This window comes from Mytilus californianus, unplaced genomic scaffold (assembly GCF_021869535.1).
Source record: "Mytilus californianus isolate M0D057914Y unplaced genomic scaffold, xbMytCali1.0.p SCAF_10, whole genome shotgun sequence".
NCBI classification, from domain to species: domain Eukaryota; kingdom Metazoa; phylum Mollusca; class Bivalvia; order Mytilida; family Mytilidae; genus Mytilus; species Mytilus californianus.
In genome coordinates, this window is record NW_026262582.1 from 49,445,225 (window position 1) to 49,457,106 (window position 11,882).

Sequence of the window (11,882 nt, forward strand, 5' to 3'; positions counted from 1 at the left end):
AGAATAGGCCAACCTCCTGTTTTTTCCAAATTTGTTTCAATTTTTGAGCACTAGTTTAAGATTTTATAACATAGCGCCAGTCAAAACCTTGTGCAAAAATGCGCGTTCTTCTCCTCTACAAGACCTTTATAGTCATACCCCGTGACACCCCTCATTCTTTTTCTCTAGAAGCCATGGAATAGGCCAAACCCCTGTTTTTTCAAAAAAAAATCAACTTTTGAGCCCTAGTTTCAGATTTTTTAACAAAGGGCCACTCAAAACCTTGCGCAAAAGATGCGCCTGTTTCTCTTCTACAAGACCTATATAGTCATATACCGTGACACTCCTCATTATTTTTCTCTAGAAGCCATGGAATAGGCAAACCCCCAGTTTTTTCCAATTTTTTTTCAATTTTTCAGCCCTAGTTTAAGATTTTTCAACATAGCGCCACTCGAAACCTTGCGCAAAATATTTGCCTGTTTCTCCTCTACGAGACCTATATAGTCATACCCCGTAACACCTCATTATTTTTCTAGAAGCCATGCAATAGGACAACCTCCTGTTTTTTCCATTTTTTTTTCAATTTTTGAGCACAAGTTTCAGATTTTTGAACATAGTGCCACTCAAAACCCTTTGCAAACTTATTGCCCGTTTCTCCTGTACAAGACCTATATAATCATACCCCATGACTCCCCTCATTATTTTTCTAGGAGCCATGGAATAGGCCAATCCCCTGTGTGTTTTCAAATTTTTTTCAATTTTTGAGCACTAGTTCAGTTTTTTTAACATAGCGCTACTCGAAACCTTGCGCAAAATATGCGCCTGTTTCTCTGTACAAAACCTTTATAGTCATACCCCGTAACACTCCTCATTATTTTTCTCTAGAAGCCACGGAAAGGGCCAACCCCTGTTTTTTCCATTTTTTTTTTCAATTTTTGAGCACTAGTTTTATATTTTTGAACATAGCACCACTCAAAACCTTGCGCAAAACATGCGCCTGTTTCTCCTCTACAAGACCTATATAGTCACACCCCGTAACACCGCTCATTATTTTCTCTAGAAGCCATGGAATAGGCAAACCTCCAGTTTTTTTCCATGTTGTTTTCAATTTTTGAGCACTAGTTTCAGATTTTTGAACATAGCGCCACTCGAAACCTTGCGCAAAAGATGTGTTTTTTTCTCTTCTACAAGACCTATATAGTCATACCCCGTGACACCCCCTCATTATTTTTCTAGAAGCCATGGAATAGGCCAACCTCCTGTTTTTTTTCCAAAGTTTCAATTTTTTAGCACTAGTTTCAGATTTTTGAACGTAGCGCCACTCGAAACCTTGCGCAAAAGATGCGCCTGTTTCTCCTATACAAGACCTATATAGTCATACCCTGTAACACTAGAAGCCACGGAAAGGGCCAACCCTCTGTTTTTTCAATTTTTTTTTTTTCTATTTTTGAACACCTGTTTCAGATTTTTGAACATAGCGCCACTCGAAACCTTGCCCAAAATATGCGCTTCTTTCTCCTTTACAAGACCTATATAGTCATACTTCGTGACACCACTCTTTGTTTTTCTACAAGCCAAGGAATAGGCCAACCTCCTGTTTTTTTCCAAATTTTTTTTCCATTTGTGAGCCCTATTTTCAGATTTTTGAACATAGCGCCACTCGAAACCTTGCGCAAAAGATGCGCTTCTTTCTTTTTTACAAGACCTATATAGTCATACCCCGTGACACCCCTCATTATTTTTCTAGAAGCCATGGAATAGGCCAACCCCCTGTTGTTTCCAAATTTTTTTCAATTTTTGAGCACTAGTTTTAGATTTTTGAACATAGAGCCACTCAAAACCCTGCGCAAACTAATCGCCTGTTTCTCCTCTACAAGACCTATATAGTCATACCCCGTGACACTCCTCTTGTTTTCTCTAGAAGCCATGGAATACCAGTAGGCCATCCCCTGTTGTTTCCAAATTTTTTTCAATTTTTGAGCACTAGTTTCAGATTTTCGAACATAGTGCCACTCGAAACCCTTTGAAAACTAATTGCCCGTTTCTCCTCTACAAGACCTATATAGTCATACTCCGTGACACCCCTCATTTTTTTTCTCTACAAGCCATGGAATAGGACAACCACCTGTTTTTTTCATTTTTTTTTTTTTAATTTTTGAGCCCAGTTTTAGATTTTTGAACATAGCGCCACTCGAAACCTTGCGCAAAAGATGCGCTTGTTTCTATTCTACAAGACCTATATAGTCATACCTTGTGACACTCCTCATTATTTTTCTAGGAGCCATTGAATAGGCCAACCTCCTGTTTTTTCCATTTTTTTTTTTCAATTTTTGAGCACTACTTCAGATTTTTGAACATAGCGCCACTCGAAACCTTGCGCAAAATATGCGCCTGTTTCTCCTGTACAAGACTTATATAGTCATACCCCGTAACACTCCTCATTATTTTTCTCTAGAAGCCACGGAAATGGCCAACCCCCTGTTAATTCCATTTTTTTTTTTTTAATTTTTTAGCACTAGTTTCAGATTTTTGAACAGAGCACCACTCAAACCTTGCGCAAAATATGCGCGAGTTTCTCCTCTACAAGACCTATATAGTCATACCCCGTAACATCGCTCATTATTTTTCTCTAGAAGCCATGGAATAGGACAACCTCCTTTTTTTCAATTTTTTTTTCAATTTTTGAGCACTTGTTTAAGATTTTTTACTATAGCGCCACTCGAAACCTTGCGCAAAATATGCGCCTATTTCTCCTCTACAAGACCTATATATTCATACTCCGTGACACCCCTCATTATTTTTCTAGAAGCCATGAAGTAGGCCAACCTCCTGTTTTTTTCAAAATTTGTTTTCCATTTTTGAGCCCTAGTTTCAGATTTTTTAACATAGCGCCACTCGAAACCTTGCGCAAAAGATGCGCTTCTTTCTTTTTTATAAGACCTATATAGTCATACCCCGTGACACCCCTCATTATTTTTCTAGAAGCCATGGAATAGGCTAACAACCTGTTTTTCCAAAGTTGTTTCAATTTTTTAGCACTAGTTTCAGATTTTTGAACATAGCACCACTCAAAATCTTGCGCAAAAGATCTGCCTGTTTCTTCTCTACAAGACCTATATAGTCATACCCCGTGACACCCCTCATTATTTTTCTCTAGAAGCCATGGAATACCGGTAGGCCAACCCCCTGTTTTTTCCAAAAAAAATCAATTTTTGAGCACTTGTTTCAGATTTTTTAACATAGCGCCACTAGAAACCTTGCGCAAACTATGCGCCTGTTTCTCCTTTACAAGACCTATATAGTCATACCCCGTGACACTCCTCTTTATTTTTCTCTAGAAGCCATGGAATATGCCAACCCCCTGTTTTTCCATTTTTTTTCAATTTTTGAGCCCAAATTTCAGTTTTTTTAACATAGCACCACTCAAAACCTTGCGCAGAAGATGCGCCTGTTTCTCCTCTACAAGACCTATATAGTCATATTCCGTGACACCCCTCATTATTTTTTTCAAGAAGCCATGGAATAGGCCAACCCCCTGTTTTTTCCAAATTATTTTCAATTTTTGAGCACTAGTTTCAGATTTTTGAACATAGCGCCACTCAAAACCTTGCGCAGAAGATGCGCCTGTTTCTCTTCTACAAGACCTGTATAGTCATACCCCGTGACACTCCTCATTATTTTTCTCTAGAAGCCATAGAATAGGCCAAGCCCCTGTTCATTTCTGCAAATTTGTTTGTTACATTTTAGTTAAATTAAAAATGAAATCAAAGGTGCTTTTTTTTTGCAGGGGAGGACTACTTTTACATACGTTCTTAATTGAAGAGAGTGCATGGGTGATTTAACACCTAGAACCAATCCATTGACTCGTGCAGATTTACTGTGGTACTGAATATTAGCCTAAAAAGGGGTATTACTTGTTTTATCAATGGATGGGATAAATACCATTTCATGATAGAGTTGAAATTGCAATTTCGGGAAAGAATTTCTGCCTTTTTAAATATATTTTGTCTAAAGGTCGTTGCTGTCTTATTCATTTTTTCAGTTTTTAGATATATCGCCTTATTGTTCGCTGTCTTATTGTTTGCTAGTTATTGTTCGCTAGCTTCAGCTTGGTCTAACAAAGGCCAGAGGCTCCTGACTTGGGACTGGCGCAAAAATGAGGCGGGGTTAAACATGTTGTGTGAGATCTCAACCCGCCCCCTATATCTCTAGCCAATGTAGAATAAACAAACAAACAGCAATACGCACATTAAAACTCAGTTTAAAAGAAGTAAGAGTCCGATGTCTGAATAGGTAAGAGAAGAAACTAAGCAAAATGACAATGATACATAAATTAACAAAGGACTACTAGCAGTAACCGACATGCCAGCTCCAGACCTCAATGAAACTGATTGAAAAGTTATGTCTTCCTCGTGTACAATCCCTCCCGTTAGGGGTTTAGTATCATACCATCATAAAATATGTGAGAAGAACATAACCCGTATCATGTATGTTGTTTTAAATAAGAGAGTGCGGAACAATAAAGAAGTATTGGAGTCGAACGGAGTGGTGAAAATATGTATTATATTTGTTGTTGAATTGCTGTCTCATTGAATTGTACTCAAATCAGGTTTTATTGGGTCTCCGGAAGAGTGTGTAAATATTTATTATATTTGCTTCGAGCGGGGTTCATCGAATTTACAACCTCGGTGTTGACATCCTAGTGATTACTGTAGATATACTTCTTAGATCGCACGGCAAACCAGGCCTCGAAAATTATTTAAATAATAGAAAAATATATGGTATGATTGCCGATCAAACAATTCTCTATCAGAGAATTTAACAACTATTATAGATCACCGTACGGTCCTCAACAGTGAGCAAAATCGATACCGCACAAAAAGCTAAAAAAAGGCCTCGAAATTAAAAGAAAAAAGGTTTAACAATTTAAACGAGAAAAGAAACGGCCTGATATAATTACATTACAATAAACGGGAAAATAATATGATATTTAGCAACAAACGACAGCCAACGAGTTACATGCTCCTGTCTTTGAACAGGCACATACAGAATGTGGCGAAGTTAAACACTTTGCTGGCGCCAAACCCTTCCCTAACCTTGAACAGTGTTGAAACAGTACAACACATACACTGTTGTTCCAAAGTTTGCGTTAATTCATTATAAGTAAAAAATTAATCAAAATTCTATTAATTGATATAAAATGTTTTACAAGTATGATGCAAGTAATATTTAAATTTCCACTTTGGTCTCCGGAAGAGTGGTGAAAATATGTATTATATTTGTTGTTGAATTGCTGTCTCATTGAATTGTACTCAAATCAGGTTTTATTGGGTCTCCGGAAGAGTGTGTAAATATTTATTATATTTGTTGTTGGGTTACTGTCTCATCGAAATGTACTCAAATTAGGTTTTATTGAGAAAAATAATGTTATATTGAAAAGAGGAACACATTTCAACGAAGGGAAATAAAAAAAATATATTATAAATTCATATTTCATGTATTCTCTTAGTAAAATAGATACGTTTAAAAAAAAAACATAACGCAAACATGATAGTTTCACAACTGTTGGTGTTCGTGCTCAATGCAAGATGAACGTTCCTATTGCCTTTATCCTATATCCACACCCTCCAATGCTCATATATATATATTTTTATTAGCACACAAATAAATCGATCAGTGAATGTAAAAATCAAGAAATTTTTTTACAAACTACACTTGACGGCATTTACAGTTGGATTTTCACAAACCATGTGTTGAAAGACGCAGAATTGTCTGAATATATATTTGTTTATTTGGTCATAATTTTCTTCGGTTATTTTTGTTTTTCTCCTGATTCAAATCAAATTTTAGGATAAGAAATAAACTTTGTGTTTATATCATCAGAAATTGATAATTAACGCTTCACAATAAATATATTATCAAATAAAAAAGTGTGTTTAAAAATAGCATGTTTGGATGTTTGACAGTGTTTTCTGACAAAAAAAAGTTCTCTGGTTTTTCCCCATATGGTTCTATGTTGTGCACAGTGACAGCCAACCTGTACCAAACACTAAAAATAGCAGCATCTTTTATTTAATATTGAGTTTTAATGTTCAGGACTGTCATGGAGGAGACACTACTTTAAATCAGTGCCGACCGCTCATAGATTTTATCTAGCTAGACATTGCTTTTAATATCAAATCTACATTTTGTACGTATAGGCCAACGTAATATGCGTGCTTGATAGGAATCTGATGTTCAGTAGTTGTCGTTTGTTGATGTGGTTCATAAGTGTTTCTCGTTTCTCGTTTTTTATATAGATTAGACCGTTGGTTTTCCCGTTTGAATGGTTTTACACTAGTAATTTTTTGGGGCCCTTTATAGCTTACTGTTCGGTGTGAGCCAAGGCTCCGTGTTGGAGACCGTACTCTGACCTATAATGGTTTACTTTTATAAATTTTGACTTGGATGGAGAGTTGTCTCATTGGCACTCATACCACATCTTCTTATATCTATTGATGTATATGACCATATACATGTACGCGTATGGTACAAATGCGTATATGGTCTGGATCATTCGTACATAGCAAGTCATTAAAATTTGAGCAGTAGGTAAAGGAGGGGCGAAAGATACCAAAGGGACAGTCAAACTCGTAGATCGAAAATAAACTGACAACGCCATGGCTTAAAAAGAAAAAGACAAACAGACAAATAATAGTACACAAGACACAACATAGAAAACTAAAGACTAAGCAACACGAACCCCACCAAAAACTTGGGGTGATCTCAGGTGCTCCGAAAGGGGAAGCAGATCCTGCTCCACATGTGTCACCCGTCGTGTTGCTTTTGTTATTACAAATCCAACTACTAAGAAAATGTAAAAATACACTTTAACATTATAAAGTTATGTTGATTTTTACAAAAAGAGGAAGAAGACACGAGCAGTCATTTTGATTTGTTTAGACAAACTTAAAATCAGAGTAACATTTTCATTTTAGAGTTGTCAATTAAAAATGTTTGCCTACCAGGTTATTTTGATCATCGTTCGACCTATTGACTGATTAACCGGAAGTAAATTGAGTGTTCAAATGTCTTGTTTAAAGTACTCTGCAAATTCGTGGTATGAGAGTCAGATGATTTTCTCATCTTAATCTGAAACATAGTTTATGCAAGTTCAGCCAATTTTAGTTAGGAGTGTGTTGATCAAATTTGCATCTTCAAATTGTTTTACAGTGACCTACAACATATATGTTACAGACCATATGAGTATTTGGACCGTACGCGTACGTATGGTCTGCCTAATTTTAAGAAGTTAGTCAAGTGTATTAGATACAAATGTACATTACAGATCAACATAACTGATATGTTAGAGTTATACAAAAAGTTCAATTGCAATTGAAATAAAAACTTAAAGTTTTAACTATTCAAAAAAGTCATGTTCATTTAATATGTTAATCTCCTGTATTTAGCATGTCAGTAATACATGAAATTGAATAATGCTCGCTGACATTGCATTTGTTGGATGTAAACATAATGTGGAAAGAAAAGTTTCTAGAATATTTTGAACTTTACTAAAAAAAGCAAATGGAAAGGAATAGACATGAACAAATCATGTTAATATAAAAAATCTAATGTTCCTTGTGGGAGAGACTGCCAAAAAGAAAAACAATAATTCATTTCAATTGATTGAATGTTCGCTTATTCACTTTATTCATGTAATTCCAATAATATTAGTTTAAGATTTTAACAAATGCCTGTCTAAAATCAACCCATATGGTCAAAATATACGTGTATGGTCGAGCTCGTACTATACTCATACGGTCCAACCGTACGTGTATGGTCGGACAGTACGAGTATACTTATACGGTCCAAATAGTTATATTACTCATATGTTCTGGAACATATACATGTAGCATTGTTGAAATAAAATATTTTATACTTGTACTCATCATGGGTAAGACACAATACAGAACCGCATCCGCGTTTTATTTATTCAAGTCATCTTCAACACATTCTGAAACAAATACATTTTCATTTTTGAAAACCAAACAAACATGCAAACCAATGAGTGATGGAAATCTGCTTAGCACCACAAAATACTTGTGTGGAATTCTTTATCAATATTTTGATTTCAAACAAGAACATTATTGTTTAAGAGTCTCTATTTTATCAAAATATAATTCAAGCTGATAAGAAATACTTTCTAAGAACAAAAGTCAATGCTTCTTTTTAGATCTATACTATCGAAAAACTCTACTAAAAAAAAGCGAATTGATATTTTGATTATAAAAAAAAATGTGTGGACTTTAACGGTGCTTTTTGTGGACTTTAGCAGAGGTCATTTTGTGGACTTTAGCGGAAAATTTGTGGACTTTAACGGCGTTGTCGACTTTAGCGTGTTGTGGACTTTAGCGGTGTTGTGGACTTTAGAGGAATTGTGGACTTTAACGGTGCCACAACGAATGATGTCCTTGTACCGATGATAAAGTTTAGTAAATGTTTTGACTAGTTTTTGATATCGAAAACCCTGGTGTAATATGTTTTCAGTAATACAGACATTTCTTTCGTTATAATCAAATACGTTGTTACAAACACGAGAGAATCGAACAAGTTGAGATATATAAACACCATAATATGGTGACAAGGGAACGTCTAAAAATGGATAATTAACAATGGGAAATGAAAAAGCATCTCTTTTGTCTTAAGGTGAGAGGTACGTAAATCAGCGCTTCTAACGGATAACGGGAAAAATTACGTTCGCTGTTATGAGAGTTATCTCCCTTAGAACCAGACAAACATATATTTTCAAGATGTCGGGAGATTCCGCCTCGTCGGAAAAATAGACAACTACGGTGGAAATGTACTCAATGCACTTCATCAACAATTACCAAAAAGTGTAGTTATTGTACATGAAATTTGTTGTCCTAGTGAAACAAATCTTCTCTCCCAAGAAAATGAAAATAATTTAGCATGGCGTGATAGTCTGAGAGTGGTTAAGTTGAGTTTATTGGCTGACCAACTAAAAGCTTGTAAGAACTGATATGCACCATTGTTTCTCCACAACTCTATAACAGAAAAAGAGATAGGTCTCGGACGTATCTTATATATACCTTATTGCAACTGTCCCTACACTAACTTATAAACACTGGAAAACGGCACAGATCAGGGACTTAAAAAAATAATTCCATGTTGATATGGGCCGTGAACACAAAATGAAGTAAAATTATAAACACACGCATATCAAACACATACACACGCAATATAATAAATTAAAGCTTATACTATATATAAGGTTCGGTACTTTTTTTATTTTCATTTCATATATTGAAATTCCGCAAAGTAAAATACAGTTGCATAAAAAGAAATAAATTCGTATCGCAAAACAACTGACATACTATTTAATTTTCGCCATTAAAGAGAAAAAACACTTTTATATCATGCTTATTTCTGATATTCTTAATGTGATATTCATGCTAGATAATCACTTTTCGACATTTGAAAGTTCATAATTTTCGAAACCGTTGGTGATAGTACTTTCTTTCACGTCCGCAATGCCGTCTATAATTAGAAGTAGAAAGTACTAAGCGTAAAATTCAATTTATATTGTAAATATTGAAAAACAAAAGTATTAAAACTTTTTTGCGGGTGTGGCATGAACTTTGCTAACATAAAAGAGGAGAAGGGTCCCTATAAACCGACGAACTGGAAGTAAAATGGCAATTTCAAGATGAACGAAAAATATTGTTTTTTTACCAATTTATTCTTCATCAATACCTGTGGTTGTCAGTATTTGCGACTTCCCAACAATTTAAAGCCCGTAACAAAATGTACGCCTTGTTTATTCCCATTTACGTCAAATTCAATGCTATGCACAACACCTGTAACGTCCTTAAAACACATGATCAGGACACTTACCTTACAGCTACACCTATTTCACGCTACAAAACAGGTTTTATATTCATATCGCATTTGCATGTTCTTGTCCTAAATATGCATCTAATTTGTCAATTGACGTTAAACAGCCATCCATCATCATTCTCATGATCATCTTAACCGTTCCTAAAATATCTTTCAACAACGATTTTGTTCTCTAAGATGAGTCTTTTGACAGACTTTTGATCGTGTTATTTTGACAAAATTGGTTCTTGCCACGATAAAGCCTACATGTACATGCATATTGTCGTTGCGCAACGTTAAATTTACTTAAATACATTAATCAATCAATCAAGGATAAACTAAATAGCTTGTTTTGTTTTTTCTATTATTTACACTAAAGGCGACTCTTATTATACCAGTGCCGTTGCATGTGAGTTTTTTTTTATTTTGTCACCACGTCATCAAATTACAAATGTTAGGAATCAGGACGATAGGTGAGTTTTTAATTCGAATATATCAGTATATTTTCGTCCAAGCTTCTGTTTTAACACGAAACATACAAAAAACTTAGAAAAAAGAATCTGAAGGAAAATGTACATTTGCCTTGATGACTGCAATTGTTGTAATGTAACAAGTTCAAAATAAGTAAATCGCTACATGTATCTACATCATTTTTTTTTTCGAATTTATTGAGGGATGAAATTAATATATTTGATTACAATTCGTAACCTCTAAGTCAATTCCGAATTCCTAAATATATAGGTAAATCACTTTTCATTCCATATGACGTTATTACCTTGATTATTCAAATAATAAATGAAAAGGAATTACCAAACACAACTTCGAAAAAGACCACACAAGCCACCTACAATCACGATCAAGGTAAGAAGTAAAAAAAGTGTCTTCTCCCAACAATGTATAAAATTCAAAATAAAAGAAATATTTATCAAATTTCAACTTTAAAGTTATGACTTGTTACACTTAGGCCATATAATTTCCATTTAAAAAAGATTAAAAAAAGGTTTTATTTCTATAAAGCATCAAATATGTAAACAGATAAATAACTGATAAGAAAGACAATTAAATCAATATCACAGGAATGTAAGACAATAAAAACGTACAATAATTCTGAATAATACACTTAATTTTTCAATAAATGAATTACAACTGTGAATTTAAGCCTGAAGAATCACTGCATAGACATAATATCGCATTACGCTCTAATACTGGCCGATGTAATTGGAAGGTTTTAAACAGCAACGACTCAAACAGTTTAACAAAAACAAAAAAACAAAAAAAAAAAAAAAAATAATTACATAAAACGACCTTGTGCATTACCAAAAGTTAAATTATGTACACAAGATCAACATTATCTTATGTGTTTGCATTCTATTACCAATAATTCAAGGTTTTTATTCTATTTTTTATAAAAAATCATAAAATAGACACAAGTAGGTTTCTCGACATTTATATAAAAGATAGCAGGTAAATATTTAAGAATTGAATGCTTCTTTTGGGGTGTAAAAGCGTTGACCGAAGCACACTTCATATTAAAAATGTAAGCACGATAAACGCGTTTACAACCCTATGAAATTATAAAAGAAAGCATTCAATTCTTAAAATTTCATTTTAATGCAACAACCATGCATTCAAATTGAGAGTTGTGTCAATCTTTTCGATTGTTTTTCTATGCATTGTTTTAAACATTGTCACGGATAGCACGTACAGTCATTGCTGTTGAATTTGAAATTTATACAGAAGTTTCTCACGATTGTTGACGGCCAATCAAAATTACGGATTCTAATTAAACATACATGTAATGCAATCATTCACTTTACGGTTGACAACTTCATTAGGACTGCACAAGGATGTACTCAGGTCAGGTTTAGAAATATTGTTCAGATGTTCGGACTCGTTTGTTTTTTTCTTACGATACAGGGTAACATTTTTCCCCATAATACCCACTTTTCTTTACATAGAAGACTTCAATAGATCATAAAAAGGTCATTATCAAAAATTAAGCGGATTCTAGATTTTTTCTTGCGATT